The 26,812-nt window shown below is 40.5% G+C and overlaps 1 protein-coding gene across 1 annotated transcript in view; it reads left to right on the top strand.

The window, feature by feature from the left end:
* Positions 1 to 26,812, top strand: part of LOC136881192 (uncharacterized) — a 159,471-nt gene that overhangs the window by 88,509 nt on the left and 44,150 nt on the right. The window lies entirely within an intron of this gene.

The raw sequence follows: 26,812 nt of genomic DNA, 5'->3' as shown, positions 1-26,812 counted from the left end.
TAGAAATATATATTTTTTAGCATGGTCATTTTCCTCTTAAGTTATAAATATGGCCATTATTTTAAGATATTTTGAAAATTATGTTTAGAGTTTTCTTACTTTTTTTCGGGCTGGACCGCAAAACAACGCGCCGGAAAAACAACTTAATGGTATTTTAATAGAGCGTGGAAGCTTCGTCTCTTAAGATAGTTTTTTATACGAAGCATTTGCCTTGTAAAGGTCAAATAACTTTACAGTTATTATAGTTAATTTATGCAGTAACTTCAGTGCATATAGCTAATATACAAGAAAGAAAAAATGTGTTATCAAAACTGTCCTGTGCTTACCTGGCTGGAAACAATGGAGTTATAACAACCGTATTTCACCATCCGCCTTCTTTGTAATTGAATCGACGAGGTGTAGAAGGAAAATGCCACACGCTACAGTTTTCAGAAAATATTATGAGAAATTGTAGGCTATTCATTAGACGAAAAGTTACTATTTGTGGTTTATGGTACCAATTATGATTAATTCTATGAACGCGTTCCCGTCTATAAAATATTGATTTCGACCATTCAGTATACACTGACTGAGCAAATGTCATGGGATAGCGGAGCACTGATGCGCAGGTGTGTTGTCTGCGCACCACACGCCCCTTGTGCCAGCGGCAGTTGTATAGGAGACCTTGTGAGCAGTGGCTGTGCTTGTGACAGGTGTAACATGGAACGTCGTCGTGAGCTGACACCGTTCAAACGGGGTATAGTTGAGGACAAAACATGACGACCTCAGTTCCTAGAAGCGAGCTGGAAGCCAGCTGTAAATCCCACCCTGCACCCTGCTGAGTTAATGAGCTCTGAGTGATCCTTGTTTGTTTTGGAGAGGCTGCCAAATCACTTTCTTCCTCACTCTCTGTAGCATTTACCCTTTCTTCGTGTAGAGTGCAGTAGCCGATTTGGCAACTCTGGCTGCAGCAGAGGTAGTAAATCCTATTAGTCACTAATAGACACCGAGCTGCCGCTGGAAAGTAGTGGTGTGAGGCGAGGTCGTTATGATTTGTCCCCAACTAATTGGTGGTCGGTGCCCGACGGATGGGAAGTGCGATTTCGGAAGTGGTGCGGGAATTCGGCTTCACACGATCAACCGTGTCCAGGGTGTATCGTGAATGGTTGAATGCGGGTGTCACCGTCCACAACAGACGAACGACCAGCCGTCCAGCCACCCTCGATGACCCTGACTGGCGACATCTGAGACGGATTGTCAATAGTGACAGACGGGCAACCGTAAAACAAATCACGGCTCAATTCAACACAGGTCGTGCGTGCTAGACACGTCTCCCAGTGGACAATCCGTAGGAACATGGGTTCTATGGGGTATGGGAGCCGGCGCCGCACACGGGTGCCACTGTTAACCCAACATCATGGGGCACAACGACGCGCATTTGTCGCCAGTCACCAGGGATGGACACTTGAACAATGGCGTAACGTGATATGGTCGGACAAATCACGATTTCAACTGAACCATGCCGATGGGAGGCACCGTGTATGGCGCAGACCACATGAACCAATGGATCCCGCCTGCCTCGAAGGTGTGGTCCAGGGCGCTGGTGTCTGTTATGGTCTGGGGTGCATTTTCCTGGTATGGAATGGGCCCCCTAGTTGTTCTGGAAGAGACTTTGAATGGTACGCGGTATGTTGAGCTGCTCGGAGAACATCTCCACCCATTTTTAGCCTTCAAGCGCCCAGACGGTTCTGCGGTGTTTCAAGATGATAACGCGCCGCCACATCGCTCCCACGTCGCCCGGGAATGGTTCCAGGAACATGCAGCGCAGGTCCAACGACTGCCATGGCCACCCAAGAGCCCCGATATGAACCCTATCGAGCATATCTGGGATGTCCTGGAACGCAGGCTCCGTGCCATTGATCTTGCACCCACGAACAGACCAGCATTGGCGGCCGCTCTGCAAACGATTTTGTGTTAGCTGCGTCCAGAGGACTACCAGGGACTTGCGACTCACTTCCACGGCGTCTCACTGCAGTTCGCAGGGCCAGAGGAGGCCCCACGCGCTATTAGGCGACTATCCCATGACATTTGCTAAGTCAGTCTACATTGAATATATATGTTGGTCTCATATGTTGTAGCGAAAAGTATACTAAATATTTCAGTCATTACGGTTACAGTGGAATATTCAGGATACTGTATACATAAAAGTACGTTATAAAAATCATTGACGATACGCAGTAGCTTAATTTGTAATTTCGAAATTAAGATGAGGATTCGTCACGTTTGTTCGAACCTAAGCGAAAAATAAATTTGTGAAAATCCAACGAGCAGGTGGTTTTTTCCGAAGAGTGAAAGAATTGCTATGGAAGGAATAATACCGAGTAATTATATGAAAATACATTTTATTCCGATAATAGTCTGCGTCAAGACGTGATCGCCAAGGAAAGTGGAGAAGAGATTCAGAAATTAAGTTTCTCAGAACTATAAAAGGTATGACGAGAAGAGTGAAAATCACAAAGTAGGTAATTGGAATGAAGCTCAATATCGAAAAACTGGAAGATTTGACAGTAAGGCTTGGTCCAAGAGACTCCGGGTGTGTGAGAAGAGTGAAGGCCATAGAGCGTGTGGAAGAGAGATTGAATGAAAAGTTGAAGGGTAGACTGAGGAAGAGGACCAAAAGCAGGAGGATGTTCAAATGCAGTAGGAGGTGGAGAGAGCATTCAGAGAGGAGTGGTGAAGGAAATGGAGGTCACTGATTCACTGCTCAATCCGTCTTCAGTGCCTCTTCCTGGACTTTGTTGGGAGAGGAAGAGAAGGATTGTATTGTCTTACTCCGAAGTGTGATTTCCTACTATAACTAGTTTTAGACATTTTATTTAGTTTTGTTTTACTGGCCACCCCTGTGATGTAGGGGTAGCGTGCCTGCCTCATACCCGAAGGTCTCTGGTTTCATTCCCGCTCAGCCTAAGGATTTTAATTCTGAGCTGAGGACTAGAATGGGGTCTCCTCAGCCGTGTAAGACCAACCGACAGGCTGTCGAGTCAGCGGACCTGGTCGTGAAAGGTAAGCAATACGGTTTGATGATGTCGTCATGCTGACTAGGTGACACTCCAATATCTGCAGGCTGTCTGGATGGATAGTAGTCGTCTTGGCAACACAAGGCCCTTAGTGAATTGTTGCGCCATGGGTTTTCTATGGTCTAATTTAGTGTGTACGGTTCCCTGTACGACAGATCTTCAACTGTTATTCTTGTTGTAATGGAGTAAATTAGAAATTTATTGCCGGGCTTAGTAGCTCAGATGGTAGAGCGCCGGCCTTCTTCTGACTTCAAGCTGGCAGGTTCGATCCTGGCTCAGGCCGGTGGTATTTGAAGATGCTCAAATACGCCAGTCTCATATCGGTAGATTTATCGACCCGAAAAAGAACTGCGGAACAAAAACCCGGCACTTCGATGTTTCTGAAAACCGTGGTAGTAGTTGGTGAGACGTACTGTAAGTCCAATAACATAGACATTTATTCACAACTGGAGAATTTAGCGCCCGAGGTAGTTTCTACAAGGGCATAAAGTCTTTTTACTCTCGTGTGACAAAACATACTATTTTCCATTATACTGTATAACGTATTTAATATTAAATTTTGAGGCATACAGTATATGCGTTTGTGAATGGATGAATGGAAATCTTTCCTTACCGATGGTAATGATGCTGAACGGCAAGGAGTTACAAAATAAATAAATATATTTGAATGTGTTGTAGATACTCGAAAAGTGAAATTAGTTTTGCTTTAATTGTAACAGTTTTAAGAGTGAATGAAAATATTTACCCGTGATTGTATCTGTAAGTCACTGCTATGAATAATCTGATTGTTTAGATTGCTGGGGCAACAAATTAAATATTACCTTTATAACTCAGTAATGGAAAAATTACAGATTTTATAATATAAATTTTCATTTAACCTTGCGAAGGAAATCAAATGTATATAGTTCTATTTGGATTCATCGGGACTTTCTGCATCTATTCGGGCTGAGTTTGCACATGCCTACTTCCTATATAACATTTTAATATAGTTGGGGACAAAACATGACGGTCTCAATTCCTAGAAGCGAACTGGAAGCCAGTAGTCAATCATACCCTGCACCCTGCTGAGTTAACGAGTTCTAAGTGATCCTTGTTTCCTCACTCTCTGTAGTATTTACCCTTTCTTCGTGTAGAGTGCAATAGCCGATTTGGCAACTCTGGCTGCAGTAGAGGTATTAAATCTTATAAGTCGCTAATAGACACCGACCTGCCGCTGGAAAGCAGTGGTGTGAGGCGAGGTCGTCATGATTTGTCCCCAACTATACCTCCAGTTTCAGTGCGTCAAGACTTGAGGCTCCTGCACGTGGTATGACATCATAACAAACGAGGTCATGATCACTACCATTCTCCCTGGAAGTCTGTAAAAATGCCAAATGATGTGTGCGGAATTACATTATGTTGTACCTCAATAAAGAATTGTTCACTCCATCGATCAGTGGAGACAACCGTGCATTTCTCCGGGTATATTCTCGTCTCTGATTTCAAAACGACCCGACTGCATTTTCAAAATGTAATCCAATGTATTCCTAAATGTATTAACCCCGTTGTAATTCCGTATTTCCCCTTCCGTCACCAGAGAATCACAGCATGTGTGGATTGACATCAGACCAGAGGACTTCAGTTCAGTCAGTTCAGTGTGATATTAATTATTTCCACTTACCAGGTTGCTCTTTATCTCTTCATTTCATTTCCGACAGTATTTACGTTTGTTTGTTTTTTCAAGTTTTACGTCGCACCGACAGGAAGGAGCTAGGAATAGGAAGGAAGCGGCCGTGGCCTTAATTAAGGTACAGCCCCAACATTAGCCTGATGTGAAAATGGGAAACCTCGGAAAATCATCTTTAGGGCTGCCGACAGTGGGTTTCGAACCCAGTATCTCCCGAATACTGGATACTGGCCGCTATCGAGCTCGGTGTTATTTACTTTCAGAGATCTAGGCTCTCTCTCATTTTTCTCCTCCCCTTTCGTCACCTAATACCTAGGCTACATCTATATTTAAAAACCACTACCCACTTGTTTTAATGCACCTCGCAGTGATTATTTATTCCGTCTCGTCACTATTCAAGCACAAAAAGAATATTCACACACCCATGATTTTTTGCCCACTTCTTCCTTCCAAAAGTAGGCTATCTTGTTTCTTCAATATACTACATTTTGTAGCCTAATTTTCAGCCTACATTAAATCGAATTAATTATTCAATTAATTTATTAAGCAATCTTTATTTCTTCTGCAATTCCCTTTTACCTCTTTTTTACTTAATATAAGTCTGTGTCAGGAATGACTTATCAGAAGTTTATGCACTAAGTAACATTACTTCTTCCATTCCTCTTCCATATCCAAGCTATGCTATTGGCCTTGCTCAACCTCGCTTCTTATCCTCCCAGCACTCTAAAATCCCGAAAAGCCGGGCTGAGTGGCCTAGACGGTTAAGGCGCTGGCCTTCTAACCCCAACTTGGCAGGTTCGATCCTGGCTCAGTCCGGTGGTATTTGAAGGTGTTCAAATACGACAGCCTCGTGTCGGTAGATTTACAGGCACGTTAAAGAACTCCTGTGGGACTAAATTCCGGCACCTCGGCGTCTCCGAAGACCGTAAATGTAGTTAGTGGGACGTAAATCAAATAATAACATTAATAAAATCCCGAAAATCTATCTGATGTCAGTACTCCAGTAGAAAGTATAGGAGATGAGCACCTAACCTATCGCACTACTCAGCCAACTCTTGTGGCTTCCTAGGACCAAAATTGGTTTTCAACCATAGCGCTAATCGGTAAGTTAATCTTTATTCTTTTTTTATTCTTTATTATTATTTTTCTCCAGATCACAGTAACCAAAAACCCATTCGATCCATTGAATGAGAAAAATAACAATGTTCAACCTAAGCCACCAACTCCAAAAACAGAAATTGACAAAACACACTACTAATAAAATAATAATACCATAAATAAATAATAATAAACAGAAATAGACAAAACAAACTACCAATAAAATTAATACTACCCGCATAATCGGTAATCGAAATGCAGTTAGCGATACCTTGAGTGATCCACCTATTAGCGAAACTTTCAAACTCATTAAATGAATGTTAGGCTATAATATCCATTACTATGAAGCTCATCTTTTTGAGGAAATAGCTTGCTTACTTGATGGAGGTTGCTTTGGCTCTCTAGAGAAGCCCCCTTTTTCCCCATATTTACAACTCATATATAAGCAAGGAAATTAAGGGCAGTAAATGGCCTTCTTTTTGTCCACAACTGACGCCTGTTGTGCTTTGTTCTCGAAAGAGACGGTGAAATCTTTAAAGAAACTGATGTGCGTGGGAGCCCCTGTCCGTCGTAGATTCAACCAAAGAGTGGAAGCGACACCTGAAGGACCTCAACTTGGAAACTTGAGGTGATGGTACCACGGTATCCCTGATTGAGTCTACTATTGCTTCCACTTAACTATGCCAGTCTCCCAGCCTTCATCTTTCCTACCTGATCTCAATAATTGATCAGTTCTTGTCCTCTTTTGGCTAAGTGTACGAGGGCTGGGAAGTCTTTCATTTTCACGGCTTCATAGCCTTTCCCTTTCTTTTGACAGTACCTGCATTCTTCAAAGAGTTGGACTTCCATTACGACAGAAATTACCTTCTTCTTCTTCTTCTTCTTCTTCTTCTTCTTCTTCTTCTTCTTCTTCTTCTTCTTCTTCTTCTTTACCAAGCCCAACAATAAGACATTGTTACATACCTTATAAGGGATATCGTAAAATCCTCTGATTTCCCATCTATATTTTATTCTCATTTAAGATTAGGCATTGGTTCCTAAGAATACAGTAACGTACGAATTTAGTAACGTGGTTCTTAGTGCACAGAGATTGTAATATTCAGTTCATTACATGTTTCCTTATATTCAATAGAATAAGTTTTACTTTAAGGTAATTAGTAGATACCGTCATATTAACTTAGGACATTCTTCAGTTATTAATTTTATCTTTGTCTGTTATTGTTCACTCCCTATACGGTTTTTCATGAATTGTAATTACTAATTGCATTATTCTTTACTCATTTGACTTGTTAATTAATAGTAATTGATTACCATGATATTTATTGTTAATGTACTAAAAATCTTTTTTTTTTTAATGTATGTGATTTAAGTGTAAAAGAGGGTCAGGAGCCCTAACTTCGCTACTTTACTGTATAAATAAGTAAATAAATAAATGCATGCCCGGTTCAAGTTGTCAGTACTTAATACCAACATATTTGTAATTTCATTCAAAGCGGATGGTGACACATTTCAGATGTCGTCAGGTTCCTTTCCTTTCCATTTTTTTCTTTCATCAAAGAGGCGAAGCTGGTGTAGAATTACTGTTGATATTTGGTTGCTTTAGCAGAGTCTTCGTCGTCCTTGTAAATATCCATCCAGCATGAAGATGAAAGAGATAGGCATTCGAGCGATGACCTACACTTCGCTCGACGTAGAGAATCTTCCATTAAGTGAGAGCAAGGTATCTCAGTTTAGAAAGCATGTTCAAATCAATTCGAAGCCATTAAAGGAGTGAAGGAGCATTTCTGGACTGGAAGAAACCCAGGGATATGCAATTCATGTAATGCATTACAGTAATTAATTGCCTGTTACCTTCTTCCACGATATAACAATGCTAATTTCGTTCCTAATATATCCAAAAACTTAGTTCATAAAATAAATTAATCTGTATAAATAAAATTATAGTTTTGTATATACACTTGAGATTGTTGCCTGTGTCTCGTTTGTTTGATAACGAGGAAAGGGCTCTACAGAATTGTTCGAAACTCAGCATTTAAATTCAGGGATAGCCTAGTTGTACACGGGGATATATATAGATTATTTTATTAATGTATATATATAATTTTATTAATGTACAGTTGGGTGACAATATTGAGGCCAAAATAGGGCATGTTAAATTTCCCCGTTGATGTTAGCTCTATCGAAAAATTGTACATAACAAACATTGCGCAAAATTTAATTTCCTATATTTGATGTTACATGCGATTCTGCCATGCGACGAATAATAACCGAAATATTCGCGATTATAATATTATTCACTAACTCCCAAATATATCCTTAAATAATAGTTCTGTATAAATATCCATGGTACATGAACTTCTTCTTTTTCTGTTCTTCCCACACCTGTCAGGTCGCGGGTGATAACTGTGTTGCATGTGTGGATTTGGCATGTCTTACGGCCGGATGCCCTTCTTAACGCCAATCCTATGTGGAGGGATGTAATCACTATTGCGTGTTTTATATAGTGGCTCATAGTGTGGTGCGTTGTGTGAATATGAAGAGGAGAGTGTTGGGACCAACGCAAAGTCACAGTCCCCGAGCCAGAAGAATTAATCAAACGCGACTAAAATCCCCGACCCGGCCGGAAATTGAACCCGGAACCCTCTGAACCAAAAGCCTCAATGCTGATCATCCACGGTATATGACCAACATGTTGAAATTGCAAGTTCTAATATTTTATGTCTCATACTTTTTTTACTATACGAGTTAGGATACCGAAGATATTCACTGATTTAGATTTGCTTTACCTAGCAAGTGGTTCTGCGTTTTGCGTCACATAGCTATCAGCTTGCATTCGAGAGATAGTGGGTTCCAACCCCACTGCCGGCAGCCCTGAATATGGTTTTCCGTGGTTTCCCATTTTCACACCAGGCAAATGCTGGGGTTGTGCCTTAATTAAGACCAAGGTCGCTTCCTTCTCACTCCCAGGCCTTTCCTATCCAATCGTCGCCGTAAGACATGTGTCGGTGCGACGTGAAGCAGACTGAAAAAAGAAAAAGAAAAAAAAAGAAAGGAGATTACTAAGTCCATCAACAGCGAGCCCCGTTGGCGCGAAAATATTGTTCTATCGTCATGGTAACGAAATAACTAGCGATAGTGATGTTTGTTGTCGTTATCGGATTTGTAAGATGCAAAACCCTATTGATTTGTAAGATAATGAAGATATTATTGAAATGAGAAGGGAAACGGGAAAGAACTGATCACTCGAAGAATGAGGTGGGCGGGGGAAAAGAAATCACAAAAGTAGGGTTGAAAGCGTAGACCTTTTTTGCCATAATATCGCCGAGTGAGGAAAGAAAACACGTGATGGTCTACAATGAATGCCCTGAGCTCCTAGCAGGCCGGGCGCTATATAGATCTACTATAAATAGCTGATGTACCCGCGCTTCGCTACGGGATTCTACGTTGTATCTATGCAGAATTTAGGTTAGGTGGTGTACACGTCGTGAGCAAGACTGTATTAAATTGTATAGTGCTTAACGTTACCGTAGAAATGCGACGGAGAAATCACTAAACGTCTTTTCTCATATCAATACTGGGTTAGGGAATTTTCATTGTAATGGTAGGCCCGCTTGCCCACCATGTCACAATCACGTTGGGGAATTTTATTATAATGGTAGACACCCACTCTCCACCTGCCATTTTACATCCTCAGAAATACTGTCTTAGTGTTTTTCCCAACTGAAATGAGCATAGGTCATTACAATGGCGTCAGTAGGAATGGCGCGAGTAAAAGCAATGCTTTCATTTGAACTACTCGATCAAATTAAAAACCGCATATATTCTCACTTTTAACGAACAGTACTACGCTGCCGATCTAACAGTCCAAAATGACCAGGCCGCAGACAGCCGTGATCCGCGAACACTCTTCACCCTTATTCGGGGGGGGGGGGGGTCGAATAGTAGAGAGTCCCAGGGTAACTATGCCCTTTTACTAATATGTTTCCTAGAAGTACCCGATGAGTCGGAAATTCTCAATTCACACACTGGCGGCGGAAAAATCTATCTGACTTGGAGGCAAATTTTTCCTCCAAGCCAGAGGAGAAACGCCCTCTTCACTGCTAATCTATATATATAAAATAAGAGTTTTGTCTGTACATTGCTCAAAATTTGAAAAGAATTGTATTTCTGTATCGGGCATGTCCTCAATAAGAAGAAAATGTATTTTTTACTTTTCCGTAATTTCTGTCTGTCTGTCTGTCTGTCTGTCTGTCTGTCTGTCTGTCTGTCTGTCTGTCTGTCTGTCTGTCTGTCTGTCTGTCTGTCTGTCTGTCTGTCTGTCTGTCTGTATGTATGTACACGCATCACGAGAAAACGGCTGAAGAGAATTTAATGAAAATCGGAATGTAAAGTCGGGTTATGAGCCGTTACAATCTAGGCTATAAATTATTTTAATCACGCTGAGTGAAATGTTAGTTTAGGGGAAGGCCTGAAATTTAATTCTCAAATATTTATGTTATTAGTGGTTGTGTCCTAACGAAAATCGCTAGACAAAGATGGGAAATAAGTCTCTACAATATAGGCTATACACGCTGAGAAAAATGGTAGTTTAGGGGAAGGCCTAAAATTTAATTGTCAAATATGTATTTTATTAGTGGTCGTATCTTCACGAAAATTGGTATGCAAAGTCGGGGAATAGGTCGCTATAACCTAGGCTGTCAATAATGCTATTCACAGTAAGTGAAATGGTAGTTTAGAGAAAGGCCTGAAATGTAATCTATATATAAAATAAGTGTTTTGCCTGTACATTGCTCAGAATTTGAAAAGAATGGTATTTCTGTATCTGTCATGTCCACAGTAACAAGGAAATGCATTTTTTTACTTTCCACAATTTCTGTCTGTCTGTCTGTCTGTCTGTCTGTCTGTCTGTCTGTCTGTCTGTCTGTCTGTCTGTCTGTCTGATTGTACAAGCATCAATAGAAAATGGCTGAAGAGAATTTAATGAAAATCAGCATGTAATGTCGGGTGATGAACCGCTACAAGCTCGGCTGTAAGTTATTTTATTCACGCTGAGTGAAATGGTAGTTTAGGGGAAGGTCAAATGTAATTCTCAAATAAGTTATTTATGTTATTAGTAGTCGTATCGATACATCTATATATATAAAATAAGAGTTTTGTCTGTACATTACTTAGAATTTGAAAATTATGGTATTTCTGTAACGGTCATGTCAACAATAACAACGAAATGCATTTTTTACTTTTCCGTAATTTCTGTCTGTATGCATGTACACGCATCATGATAAAACGGCTGAAGATAATTTTAAAAAAATCGGTATGTAATGTCGGGTGATGAACTACTGCAATCTAGGCTGAAAATTATTTTATTCACGCTGAGTGAAATGGTGGTTTAGGGGGAGGTCTGAAATGTAATTCTCAAATAAGTTATTTATGTTATTAGTGGTCGTATCGATAAATACTACATAAGTAACATAACTTAAGTTATGTCGTAAGTTAGTAGTGGTTATGTAAGTAGTTATTCAATTTCCGATCACTTATGTCTTATACATTGTTACCGTACCGCATATAATCGGAGATATTCATGAATTTGGAATCTTGTTACTAAGTCCATATCAGCGCCGAGTCACGAGAAAATGGGTAAACAGAATTTAGTGAAAATCGGTAAGTAAAGTCTGAGAATAAGGAACTACAGTCTACGATATAAATTACTTTGTAAGACACCCTAATATCACAGAGTCGAAAGAAAACTTATGTGAAGGGCTGCAATATAGAAAGCTCATAAACGTTATCAACAATAACATTACATAGACCATTGTTTGTTGCGATGTGCTTTTTGTCTTCTGTTTCCTCTCATCCCCGATAGATAGACTAGGATTACTGCAGCGTACCGAGGTTTTTTTAAAATTTGCTTGACGTCGCACCGACACAGGTAGGTCTTATGGCGACGATGGGATAGGAAATGAATAGTGGTGTGAAGGAAGCGGCCTTGGCTTTAAGGTACAGCCTGGTGTGACTGGTGTGAAAGTGGGGAAACCACGGAATGCCATCTTTTCTTTTTTTTTTTTTTCGCTTAAAGTCGCACCGACACTGATATGTCTTATGCCGACGATGGGATATGAAAGGTCTAGGAAGTGGAAGGAAGCGGCCGTGGTTTTAATTAAGGTACAGTCCCGGCATTTGCTGGTGTGAAAATGGGAAACCACGGAAAACCATCGTCAGGGCTGCCGACAGTGGGGCTTGAACCCACTATCTCCCGAATACGACCTTCAGGGTTGCCGGCAGTGGGGTTCGAATCCAATATCTTCCGGAAGCAAGCTCACACCTGAGCGCCCGTAACCACACGGCCAACTCGCCTGTTCGTACTAACTGTAACAGCCTACCTGTATATTGGCGGGAAGTAGCTGGGGTGTATGATAACTTTCTTCTTCAGCATGCTATTCCTCAGGTTCATACATTTTCTGATATATCTGGTACGTAACACACTGGTTCATCATAGTATTCGAGCTATACAATCCCTACTCTGAGCCACTGATTGGAATGAGTAGTGTGCATATTTAACGAAATAATGACAGACGAGTGTTCACGGCAGTCTGCGACCTGGTTATTCCAGCTCTGGAACTTTGGATTTTTAGATCGACACCGTAGTACTGTTCGTTGAAAGTGAGCGAGTGTGCGGTTATTCATTTGATCTAGTATTTTGTATGATTACATTGTTTTCAATCGCTACATCCCTATTGACCTTTTTGGTAATGACCTATGTTGAATTCAGTTAGAAAAACCACCAAGTCAGTCTTTCTGAGAATCCCGTAGCGAAGCACGGGTACATCAGCTAGTTTGGAATAAAATGAATGAAGAATTTAATAGAAGTGAAGAGGAAGAAGCTCTTCATAAGAAACGGCTCTTTCAGGGCTGAATTTTGAGTTTAGTGAATTGTGGTGCTATAATTTGGAATAGCCCTAAATTGTAATTCTAGACCAGGTCATACTACTACTACTACTACTACTGAGAGAGAGCCTCAGCCTTACGAGTGCACACTGCTTATTCAAAACAGCGTGGCAGTGTAGGGATCGATTAGCTGGAATACTATGATGAACCAGTGTGTTACGTACCAGCATTATCAGAAAATGACTGAACGAGAGCAATGTCATGCTAAAGAAGAAAGTTTTCTAAGTCTCCAGGTATTTCCCGCCAATATTCAATCAGGCTGTTATACTCGCTACGCAGCAATAGTCCTATCTATCGGAGTTAAGCGGCAGCATAAGGGACAAAGAACATCATTACAAACAATGGTCAGTGTAATGTTATTGTTGATCATTGTTATGCGCTTTCGATATTGTAGGTCTTCACATTTAGTTTTCTTCCGACTCAGAAATACCACTCTTATCCTAGTCGATACGGTAAAACTGAATAAAACATAAATGATCGGAAATTGTATTCTCTGTAACTTTTGTCATGTAGTACTTTTCGATGGGACCAATAAAATAGGTATTTAAAAATTAAATTTAAGGCGCCTTCCCCTAAACTATAATTTAAGCCAAGGTGAATAAAATTGTTTATAACTTAGACTGTAGTTTATTTCCCGACTCTATGTACCGATTTTCATTAAATTCTGTTAAACCATTTTCTCGTGGCTCGGCGTTGATATGGACTTAGCAACAAAAATACAAATTCATGAATATCTGTGTTATCATAGCAGTACGGTAACAATGCATGACATAAATGATCGGAAATTTAATTCTGTATAACTTAAATTATGCAATATTTATCGATAGGACCACTAATAATATAAATATTTGAGAGTTAAATTTTAGACCTTGCCCTAAACTACCATTTCACTCAGCGTGAATAAAATGATTTATAGCCTAGATTGTAGAGGCTTCCCCGACTTCACATACCGATTTTCATTAAATTCTCTTCAGCTGTTTTCTCGTGATGCGTGTGCATACATACATACATACAGACAGACAGACATTACGGAAAAGTAAAAAATACATTTCCTTGTTACTGTGGACATGGCCGATACAGAAATACCAATCTTTTCCCATTCTGAGCAATGTATGGGTGCAGACAAAACTGTTATTTTATATATAGATATTTTTAAGCTATTTTATCGAGCGATAAGTTACGAACATGCGCGCACCACGTATTATAATATGTTGTTTTGCGGTTATATTTAAGGCCAACAGAACAGATGCAGAAGGATTGTTATTACCGACATTACACTGGCTCTAAACAAATCGGAAGAAGCACAGATCAATGGCAATATTGTACTTAGTTAATCGCGTTTAGAACACGTATATATTGTGCTTATATGAAACCTTAAAAACTATTTATTAAAATATGTAAAATCTCTACAAATAATTTCAGTCTAATTGTTCTTAACGATTAGCAGCATGTGATACGAGGAAATACAACTTTTTATAAATCCAAAATATGGCCATTGTTACCCAAGCAAAGTACTTCTTGTTATGAAATACTTGTAGTTATTGATGCTAATTTGTCACAGACATGTATGACACTTCACTTCCTCTATTAAACTTGACATATTTAGATTACAAAATAAACTAGAAGCTGCGAAACATGAAACGTTCCACATGGTTGTTTATTTTTAGTAACATCATTCAGAATTCATACATGCATAGGGTTATCACAAGGTAGGTAGGGGGTTATCAGATGAAAAGGTTTAAAAAGTGGACATTTTAGATTCTCATAAGATTTCACAGAATTGTTATTATATAATCAATATTTATATTAATGGAATTAAGAGAAATAACTTTTATAATTAAACTCTTACATTACGGAGATATGAATACACTCTATCTGCAGTTGGAATGCCTATTTTATCATAATTTATTTAAAAATTCAGCATTACAATGTCCATTAGCTGCGTGTACCATTTCAACCACATACCTGCCCTCATGCCATTCTTACATTTCTGGCAGTACCGGGGACAGCAGCTAATAACTCTATCCGTTACACTACAGAGGCCCGGATTCGATCCTCGGTGCTGCCAGAAATTTAAGAATGACATGAGGGCTGGTGTGTGGTTGAAATGGTACATGCAGCTCACCTTCATATGAGGTGTGCGTGAAAGAGCTGCACCACCTCGCATTGAGGACACGAGTTTACTTTTTATTAAACCATGCAAAGCTCCAAAAAGGCGGGAAATCGTTGAGATTTCTTGCTCTTGCACTTGCGCTCGCCAGCTGGTGTCAGAAGAAAAGAAAAAAAGCCCCGCAGCTCACGGCTGTCTCCATGTGTATGTCTATTAGTACCCGTCACGCTTGCTGAACATAATTTTACAGTATGAACATAAAGTACCTTATACGAAGGCTGTACGACGTGTAGAAACAGTATATTCCAACAGTCGGCAAAGCATTGCTGGAATGTGTGTGAATTAGGGATCAGGTACACTTTCAGGGGATAATAACACGAGACTTTCTTGGTGATCACAAGGCTTCCAGCTGAACCTCACATTCTTTCCACGTGTTTCGGACTACCGCTTAGTCTTGCCGGGCTGAGCAGCTCAACGCTGGCTTTCTGAACCGAAATTGGCGGGTTTGATCTCGACTCAGTCCAGTGGCATTTGAAAGTGCTCAAATACGCCAGCCTCGTTTGGGTAGATTTACCGGCACGTAAAAGAACTGAAAATCCACAGCCAGTTTCCAGTCATTCGACCGGGTCAGGAATGGAATGAATGGATAGGAAACGTGCCGGATGTCGAAGCCTGACGCACTCCTCTGGGGCAATGATAAATGACTGACAGATGAAATGAAATATTAATGGAGAGTGTTGCTGGAATGAAAGATGACAGGGAAAACCGGAGTACCCCGAGAAAAACCTGTCCGGCCTCCGCTTTGTCTAAGCACAAACCTTACATGGAGTGACCGGGATTTGAACCATGGTATCCAGCGGTGAGAGGTCGGTGCGCTGCTGCCTGAGCCACGGAGGCTTCACGTAAAAGAACTGCGGGACAAAATTCCGGCATCTACAAAAAAAGTAAAAAGTTAGTGGGACGTAAAACTATTATAACATGAATAGTGGCTGAACGGACAGCGTCGCACTATTCGGTTCCGAGGTTTTGATTCCCGACTGGGTCCGGGTTGAAGTTTAATCGCGCATAATTAATATTCGTGTGACTCGGGGAAGGGGTGCTGGTCTCAGTACATGCACCATACCACTAACCACCACAGAAGTACGTCCCTCCACATAGGGGTAGTTTCATGAAGGGCATCCGATCGTAAACGAGGGTCACGTTCACACGTGCGACGAAATTCGCATCCGCGATCCCACCGGTATATTGCTAAAATCAGCCGAAGTAATTTATTTATTTATTTATTTATTTATTTATTTATTTGCAAGAAATACGTGTTTCTTTATTTCTAAAGGAGATTCTAAATTCAAAATTTCACGTCTGTAACATGTTAAGTTTTTCTGATATAGATATAATCATTTAAACAAATCACCCTCTTTTACCCTCTTAGCGAAGGAATATGCAGAAATTCTCCCTTAGTGAGCACCTACACTGTACTATAAATGTATCCCCAAAATGTTATTTCTTCATGTCCAGTAGTTTTTGCTCGGCGATGATGAATCAGTCAGTCGGTCAGTCAGTCAGGACATATATTTATCTCCTTGTCGCAGTCCGATTTCAGTTTCACTTCATCCTGTTTTGCTCGTTGTGTCCTGACACAACTGCAGCATTTAAAATACATCGCTTCTGCAGTGAATTATTTTCGTTTCTTTTCAAAAACCTGTTTGCCCTGGAGACACTTCATATGCATTTGTTAGTCTCATTTCCAATCCTACCCCCAGTTACACTAATATCTTCACCTGAATGTTAACTATCATTTCATTCATTTAGAGTTGAGGTAGTAAACAAAGGAAAAACCCTTCTAAGATGGCCGAGAGTGGAATCTTATTTGTTGTGCCGCGAGGTTGAATGTACTCTGTTCCAGACCCTTCAATCCAGTCTGTTCATGACAGAGCTTTTATCTTTTTTAAGTGTAATAAGATCCGTCATCATTCCTCCGGAAGCACTGCAGCCTGTAGACTTATTGCAATACTAACCCAGTAATGAATTTGTTTTTAATTCCTTTGATTCGATGCCTATGATTATTCTCAAGAAAATTGCACCTCCTGCGGGATAGTCTCTCGCATTTGCAGACGGGTAATTTCTGTCTCCTTCCTGCATAATCTGCACTGTAGATTTGTTTCTTCACAGGTGCGTGCTATGTGACGAGTGTTGCAATAAATCTTAACGGAATGCCACTGCATTTAAATCGTATTCTAGCTATTGTTTTCGTGCATTGTCCTTTAAGAGTTTCCCGTGTTTGATAGGGGTGGTTGTTTTCCACCTTTCGAGGTGTTGTATGTATATCTTCTCTGACGGAACACTGAGATATTCCAAGAATTCGTTCTGATGATGCTAATCCTTGTCGAGCCTTTTCTTCAATGCCACTGTGGCGTAATATTTCTTTTTCTTTCCTGGACATCCGTATCTGGCAATCGAACATGAATTATTATGCTAATCCATAAGCGAAGAGACGGTGACGTATGACACAGAATGATGTGTGTAATACAAAAGAGAAGAAGAGAAGTATAACCCAGGGTACGAAATCAGAAAGAAATGGTGGAGGGGGAAGGATCGTAGGGCTTAACTACTTGTGTTTACTTCAGGGAGTACCCGGTAGGGGAGGGATATAGGCTATAATTCACCTGTAAGTAAATTATCCCGTACCCCAGAAAAATGTAAATTTTAAATCTTTTTTTGTTTGAATTATGTTGTTTTAACAAGAATGTTAAACACTGGAAAGTTATTCCTTTAAGGTAATTATATTAGTAACAGTAGGCACTTCGAACTAGGCAAAATTTCATTGAATCCCTATACGTATTCGATGGAAAAAGTAAATGCCAATCTCAGAAATCTAGGCACCTCTCTCTCTCTCTCTCTCTCTCTCTCTCTTGAGCACGGCTGCTGGCAGACCTTACGAGTTACTTCAAGTAAATTATATTTTTGCCCGAGTTTCAGATGGACTTGCCAGAGTGAAGCATGAACAATAGACTGCAGGTGCGGATTTGCCACCGCCACGTTGCTTTATTGCTCAAAATCTGGGAGTCATTCTATTATTTCTATATTATGTGTATTATTGCTGTTTTTATGAAAATTTGCACAGTAAAAAAAACATTAATTCTATATATATAAAATAAGAGTTTTGTCTGTACATTACTCAGGATTTAAAACGAATGCTATTTCTATATCAGTCCACAGTAACAAGGAAATGCACATTTTTTTTACGTCACGCCGACACAGATAGGTCTTATGGTGACGATGGGATGGGAAAAGCCTAGGAGTGTGAAGGAAGCGACCATGGCCTTAATTAAGGTACAGCCCCAGCATTTAGCTGGTGTGAAAATGTAAAACTACAGAGATCCATCTTCAGGGCTGCCGACAGTGAAGTTCGAACCCACTGTATCTCGGATGCAAGTGCACAGCTGCGCGACCCTAACCGCACGGCCAACTCGCCCGGTGTCTGTATATACATGCGCGCATCATGAGAGAATGGCTGACGAGAATTTAATTAAAATCGATAGGTATCTAAATTCGAGGAATGAGGCACTACAATCTTGGCTATAAATAATTTTATTCACGCTGAGTGAAATGGTAGCTTAGGGGAAGTCCTAAAATTGAATTCTCAAATATCTGCTATTAGTGGACCTATCTATAAATACTAGATAACTAAAGTCATACATAATTAAATTTCCGATCATTTATGTCATACATTTTTACTCCGGTTATAATAAGAGATATTAATGAATTTCGATATTTATTTTTTTAATTTTTTGCTAAGTTCATATCAATGCCAAACCACGGGAAAATGGGTGAACAGGATTTAATGAATTATGCACTGCTGTCTAGGCTATAAATAATTTTATTCACGCTGGATGGCATGGTAGTTTAGTGAAAGGTCCATATCGACAAGGAAAATTCTGAGTATGCTTATAAAAATGAGGAAAAGAAAACTAATGTGAGCCGGGCTGAGTGGCTCAGACGGTTAAGGCGCTGGCCTTCTAACCCCAACTTGGCAGGTTCGATCCTGGCTCAGTCCGGTGGTATTTGAAGGTGCTCAAATACGACAGCCCCGTGTCGGTAGATTTACTGGCACGTAAAAGAACTCCTGCGGGACTAAATTCTGGCACCTCGGCGTCTCCGAAGACGTTAAAAAGTAGTTAGTGGGACGTAAAACAAATAACATTATTATTATTATTAAACTAATGTGAAGGCCTACAGTATAGAAAGCTCATAAAACTGAACAATAATAATGTTACATTGACCATTATTGTGATGTGATTTGTTCCTTCTTCTGCCAATCATCTCAGATAGGTGGGATTACTGCTGCGTCCCGACTAAGTTGCTGGGGAGATGGTAACTTTGCACATGCTATATGACTGTTCCGTCAACGACGGGTATTACAGCTGGTTCAGTAATGTATGCGTTCTACATTTTCTCTCTTGGAGGACGTGAAACGATTAGTGGCAGTGGAAATGTGGCTATGGAGGAAGATGAAGAACTAGCTGGAATGAGAAGAAAACTAATGTAGCAGTGCTACACCCAGAGACATTTAAAAACGATAAAAAGGGGAAAAGCGTCGGTTTTTGGTCACCTTCTCCGGCATAATCACTTCATAAAGAACTTGTACGAAGGCAAGGTGATGGGAAAGAAAGGCAGAGGGAAACCACGGAAGAAGCTAGTTGAAGGTAGTTGAGATGACGAGAGGCCAAGGTTATGGAGGGATGAAAAGGATCGCAGAGAGAAGAGATCAATGGTTGCAGCGACAAGGCAAAGCCTTTAGATGATGATGATGATGATATTTTCTTCATTACTTTATAATGAAAGGACCCCCCCCCTCCCCCAGATAATTTTAGTGGAGAGGAACCTTTGAGATGAAATCGGCGGTGGCGAGAACCCTCCCCCCCCCCCTCCCCGCGATTTCCTTCCCCTGGAACCTTGCAACCTTGCAACTTGGACTCCGAAAGTCAGCGCTATGTCGTCCGAGTCGCTTCACGATAGCGTACGAAGCTGTAACGTTCAAACACCCCGGCTAGGAATTCCAGCTATGACAGCGATAATTCTGAGTATGGTTTTCCCCCCTCAGATATTCTTCCTCATTTTTAAAATACCCATGGCATCTGTCACAAGACAAGACCCAAATACTAACCCCTACACACGAGTGAATTTCCCAAAGATTATCAGGTAATTCCTACGTATTCAGCTTCATGCCGACAATGTCCTTTAGGACTCCTCAAATATTAAGCAAGATTTAACAGCATAACATAACGGTGGTGTTCTCCGCCACCAGTGCTTAAAGTGAGACATTGATACTTGGCGCAATCGGACGGCTTTTAACCCTAGGAATGCCAACCTATTTTTCATTTCAGTGTATACCAGCGGGGGGGGGGGGGTATTTTTGACCACCACTTAATGTCAAGTTTCTAGGAATCTGTGATGTTTATTATTGGAGATATTTATGCACACATCATTGAACAAGTTGTTTTACATTCCTTACAATCAACTAAAGAGATCTTTCAACAGTTACAGAGCTTATTTCAACTTGGTCACGTTATCAACTGTCAATCTTTCAATGGCTTACAGATAAACAGCTGGCTGATCTATTGTTCATATGCACATATTTTCAGTGTTCTACTTCCAGTCTAATGAATAATCACTTTAGCTGTGATTTCCACATGTTTGGCAGGTAACGGTTTTGGAACTGTGCTTTCCGCAGGTTTATCTCTTGCATGATGAACAGATGATAATAGAGCTCGTGCGCATCATGTGATTTTAGTTGCTGGCGCTCGTAGCGGTGACTTGTGTAATCTTTCAGGGGGACGGTAGTAGCTTGTGCAACTACAAGCGCAGGGAAGAATTGAATGTTTAGATGTCGACTCTAGATATTTGTGTAGAATTTCGTTAAGTTCAGTGGGATGCATCGTATTTCAGAGCTCCTTTAAAGAAGGGTGAAGAAAAAAAAAACTGAGACAGTCATCGCATACTACAAACAAGGGAAGCGTTTGGAGAAGAAATAACCTGCTTGTGTTTGAGGGAAACAAACATTCATCAGCCGCCTTATGCTGTTAAAATTAAAGTAAGCATCTGTTTTCTGTTTCTATATAATAACGTAGCACAGTATTTGTATCTATTGCAGTTTTAATTGTTTTTACAGTTAATTTACACAAGATTAATCTTTCTACAGATTGATTGCGGCAGAAAGGTTAAATCAGATGAGTGCGATTGCAAAGCCGGACTTTCACAATGCTGTAAACATATTTCTGCATTGTGTATTTATATCAATACTGAGAGGGATTCTTCCCAGACTTCCTCTCTGCAACAATGGGAGGAACCTTAAAACATTATTGCAGAGTATTTTAAAGAGAAAATGCAGAAGAAATACTAAACGGACCATCAGATAAGCGGCCAATTTATTACGCGTCGGAAAGTGAAAATGTTGAATCCTTAAGTAAAAGTTAAAGTCATAGACTGTGCTTTCTCGAAAATCTTGAAAGCAGAGTGTGAAGGTGAATCTTTCTGTACCTCTACTTGCATAGTTCAAAACATCGTTGGAAGCGTCGTAGAGCTAATGGACTTCTTATTTCAGTGCCTTAACCAGTTGGGCAAACAAACAGTTAATAAACTATTAAGATGCCATATTGTGTATAATTTGCCTGGAGGTAACATATCTCTACCTTCCACAAATGAGTGCATGTTGCCAAATAATATATTTAAATTTTGTTGTGAAAATGTTAAAGTAACAAATTGACAGAAGCCTCAAATTGCAGTTGAGACAGGGGAACAATCTTTATGTCCTTCCTGGTTCCAGCAAAGGAAGTTAGGCATTTCGGCCAGCCAGAATATACACCAGATCAAAACTCTACAGAATGGCGATTACGAAAGGCTGACATTAGCGTTTCTTTAATCTAAGAATTTAAATATTCCTGCAGTGAGATATGGCAGAGCTAACGAACGGAAGGCACTTGAGAAGTACTGCTTATAAAAGAAATGTAACCTGATGGAGTAATGACAACAAGAAATTTGACTGTAAATTATTTCTTATAATGAGAAAACATTAAAATTCTTTGATGAGCACTGTTAGGTCTTTCACATGGCACTTCACTGCAATCTATAATGCACGTGCAATTTTCAAGTGTTTTTCAAGAGCATTAGGCATTGTGCTTTTGATAGTGGATCATTGTGGCCAGAAAATCCACTCCTTTGTTTTCTCAAAAATATGATGGAGAGCGAATTTAAAAATAGCAGATGCTGAAGTCGTATGACAGTTAAAAATTGCGCCTAGAGTGGCGAAACTAATACCGAGTTTACATTTTATTAGCAGTAGAAGCAGCACGTTTTCTTCGGTAAATGTGCAGTTCTGATGAACAGAGGGTAACACGGATAAGAGAATAAAAGAGCACTGCAAACTTAACAACCTGCTATTTCAAGATGATGTTGTTCCTTGTCTTTCACTGGCCTGTATCCATGAAATATATATTTGGTGTCCACTAAGTCCACGTGAACACCACAATCTCTCTTAAAGTAAGTGTCAGTCGTCGTCTGTATATTCACTCAAGGCATTGGAAAATTTGTTTGAACTTCCGCTTCACAATTATTTTTCAGAGCAGAAAGTAACACGTTCACACTGGTTTTGTTACCATTGGTGCGCATCACTTCAGTCTGCGTGCTTGAATCACTGTATGATTTTGAAAATCTTCCGTGGTACTAGTTTCAGCATTCTTACGTCTCCGTTTTCGCCTCTTGTATCTAGTAGTCACTCGGTGCTCCTCTTCTTGCTGACGTTCAATCGAAACAAACGGTTTTACAAACAATCTCGGTACATAACCAGGACTGTCAGGATCTCTCGAAGGCATTCCATTCACAAAATGCCGATAACAAACACGCGAGTTATTCGTGGGTTCCTATGGTTTACCATAACTAGTCTGTTGTTTCAGTGCCGCAATCCAGGCATTTCTTCTAATTTCATGCTGCTTTTTATTTGAAAACACAAAAAACTTACTGTCAGGAGGACAGTTAATATACGTAAAGTTGCAATCCACCACAGAAAATTTTTTCTACTGTTTCGAGAACAGTACAAACAGTATAAACAAGACCAACACAGGCACAGGCACTCGACTTCGACTCCCCCTGATTGTTTAAGTGACTTGCCGCCAGAGCGTAGCACCCATCATGCGCACGAGGTCTATAGTCTAGCTCTCTTACACTTTTCACTTTTCGAACGGGATAGAGCTGTGCACATGTGGCACGGAGTTCTTTCACTAGTTGCCAGCTTTACACTCCAGTTGTTTCACTGTCGTGCCAAAAATTTATTCCATAGAAGAAATGACTGATTTCGGAGAATATTTCAGCAGCCGTCAGGTGCAAGTTACTCCTTATGAATGTTCTTGGAGTAGACAGAACCATACATTTTATATCCATTTTAATGCTAGTAGCAGTCAGCAATGAGTTCCACAACAAAGAACCTATTTAAATTGTACTGTGTGTGGCCAACAATACTGTAAATAAAGAAAAAGACTGCCGATACAAAATGAGACATTCGTTACGTCAAATACCGGCATGGGGGTCGTAGTGTGTACTTCATTGTCGTTCGTATTCGAGTGCCTGTGGACTGCCTTCAGACAGCAATAATTAGCAAACCAACTACTCCATTTGGTGTCATTGTTGCTTAGTACCAATAAATATAATTTACAGCATTTTATTTAAAATGTTAAAAGAAATAGAGGAGGGTTAAGAGTGTTTGAATTTGAGAGACTCCTGTCAATAAATGTACTAGTACATTAAAGAAATTCTGGCATATTACTGGAAAAGGGACAGTGTTGGCGGTTTCGATACCAGATCAGCCTAGTGATATTTAAAACCAAATCACATCTAAAGTCCGCTACACACGTTCAATTCGGCTTGTCATTTAGAATTGACAAATCTGACGCAGCAATCACATACACACGTTCAGTTTGGTGTGTCAATTCGATGTGGTTAACTCCAAAATTTGGTCGTGCTTGTGTTTCGGAAATTGCAAGTTAGTGTTTTCGGACGATGAGTTATTACTGATGTATGGTGCAGTGGGTTGTGTAATTGTGAAAGGAAGGCATCAATAAAAGCGGAATGTGTGGGTTAAAGACTGGCTTTTAAAACGAGCCCAGTACTCCCATGTTAACCTTTTAAAAGAGCTTCGGTTTCACCCCAAGGATTAGTCTAATTATTTGCGGATGAACGAAGAAATATATCTAGATCTGCTGTCCCGTGTTTCTTCGTTGATAAAGGACACTGATAACGAATATTTGGACATCGTTGGCACCTCTTGATTCGTCAGGATCGAAGTACTATATTTTAGGTACATACCCGTCGTCTGCACTCATTCCACTTACCAAACTGTCTGTTTTACACAGTTCTTTACGAAATGCAGTTTTCAAACTGTTTATCTTCTTTGTCATTAGTGTTTTGTTGGCAAGAGGATCGATCTCTTTTTGTACGAGCTTGTTATAAGCTGCCTCACGTTTCACTTTATGATAATCTTTAGAGGTAAATAAATGTAAATAAAAAACTACTTTAGCAAAGCCTGGTGTCACTTGAAAAAGGACTATCAATGTCCTGACTACCCACACGGCAAAAAATACGCGGGACACTTGTCAATCACTAGTGCGCATGCGCAGAACAGCTGATTTGAGGAACTGAATTGACGCTCCAACACACACGATCAATTCGGCTTGCCGTCAAGCCGATGTGTCAAGCAAAAATGATGAATTTCCATCATGCCATCAGTTCAAATTTCTGGCTTGAACTCACGTCGTTTGAACAAACTTTTCCATACACACGGTCAATTCGGCTTGTTCACATCGAATTGACAAGCCGAATTGAACGTGTGTAGCGGTAACATAACCTCATAGCTCTACAGCCCTGAAAGGCCTTTCACCACATTCACTGGATCCGCGGCCGGCATCAAAGCGAACGGAAGGTCTTTCAAACATCCTCCAACTTTGCAGACACCTTTTAAGTGATGCAGGTGGGCTTCTTCAAAAACAAGCTGTTTTGCCGTATATATTTGCTCCTTCAGGATGACTGATATCCTAATATCAAAAGCAGTACGCGCGTTGTTTAGTTCTCTCTAGCACTTTCAGATTTTGATATAACTTCGTCAAATCCTTAATTTAGTGTTTTGAAATTAAATACCCGGAAAGTTAGCAGTCAGTGACCAGCTTTGCAACAACGTGCTACGAGAAGCCTAGGCACTGCCGTTTCTGGCTTTTAAGCTTGCTATATCGTTCAGTCTACTGCAGACCTAAACAGCGTTAACATAATTTGCAAGCAGAGTGCTAGTAACGACATGATATGATCGGTAGCAGAGTTTAGCTAAACTTCACCATTTCTTACAAGGTCATGTTGACAGTGCGCCCACCAGCGTGAGACTGAGATATTGGAACTAAGACTTTTTTAACTGAAGATGTAAACAATTTTTCCGGTTGGTGGGCGAGTACGATTTTTGGTTTCTACACGCGGCACAGTTATTTGCATCAAGTTCTACAACTCCTGCCATTTACTACACCCGAGGCTGCGTTTACCTGGTTTCTTTCCTACAAACTAGTCGTTACCGAGTCGAACGGGCGTGATTCTGCAAGGCTAATGCTGAAATCAAGAAAACTACTGACCTAACATCCATGTTTTGCGACATATTTGATGAAGTAGGTCTTGTTCTGTTTGACACGTAGTTTCTTGCACACGTCCCTCACGGGGGCCAATTCACCTTTCACCATTCCCTCGACTCTCCGCTATCATATTGTACAGCTTCGTCCGCAGGGGAAAAGGGGTGTATCTTCCTCCCCGCCAATATTAAATGTGAAAAGGTAGGGCCTAAGTATGTTCCCATTGATGCTTTCGCGGCCCGTAATTGTGGATATAATATAGGCTTTTTGGGCTTAAGCCGTGTCAAAAAAAATAAAAAAAAATAAGAGGAATTTCGTTACGTTTCGCAGAGAACTTTGCTCCGCGTCTTCAGAAGAAAATGTCGATTGTTCACGAGGAAGAATTCTCCGATAATGAAGGTTTGAATTTAACCGTTACTTATAGTAAGTGGTACGTTCGTCACCGCGTCTACAATGTAAATTTGGTTAAATGTTACGTTAGGAAGCATATGCGATGAGAAAATGTGTTAATATGTGAAAGAACGGACCAGAGAGTGATGGCTGTGCAAATGAGAAATAGGTATAAATTATACTTTGTTAACCTCCTGTGGGCGGGAGGCGCAGATGAAAAATACACCCACGGTATCCCCTGCCTGTCGTAAGAGGCGACTAAAAGGGACGACCATGAGATGATCAAATTAGAACCATTAAACTACTTGTGATTTGTACCACCACGCGGGGGACACCATGGGTCGCTTTTACTTGCGCGTAGTACCACTATGTTGGGTACCAAATAGGTTTGTGATTAGTAGCAAACGAGAGCGTGACGGCTTTTACAGTACCTGTGATTAGCAGCACTATATGAGCGACACCATGGGATAGTACGAGTCCCTGTGGTTAGTACACTCAGGTGATGAACACCATAGGTTTGCGTTGCCTGTCAATGGGGCCGCAATGTGCGAAACACAGTCGGTCTGTAATACATGTGCGAATTTCATTACCTAGCGATAAGTACCATTGTGAGGGGCCGCTGACTTGGATTTTGGACTCCTTTTCGACTACAAGCATCATCGATTCAGTATTGTGCTATAGAAGCGGTCCCTTGGTCAGTAATACTTTTGTTCTAAGCCAGCTTCTGTGCATGTGAGGCACTGTGGGTCGGTTCCACTGATCGTTTTAAGTTCACATCCATCCATCCATCCATCCATCCATCCATCCATCCATCCATCCATCCATCCATCCATCCATCCATCCATCCATCCATCCATCCATCCATCCATCCATCCATCCATCCATCCATCCATCCATC

The sequence above is a fragment of the Anabrus simplex genome, chromosome 9 (genome assembly GCF_040414725.1).
Source record: "Anabrus simplex isolate iqAnaSimp1 chromosome 9, ASM4041472v1, whole genome shotgun sequence".
NCBI classification, from domain to species: domain Eukaryota; kingdom Metazoa; phylum Arthropoda; class Insecta; order Orthoptera; family Tettigoniidae; genus Anabrus; species Anabrus simplex.
Note: the sequence above shows the minus strand (reverse complement) of the source record. Positions and strands in the feature narration are given on the sequence as shown.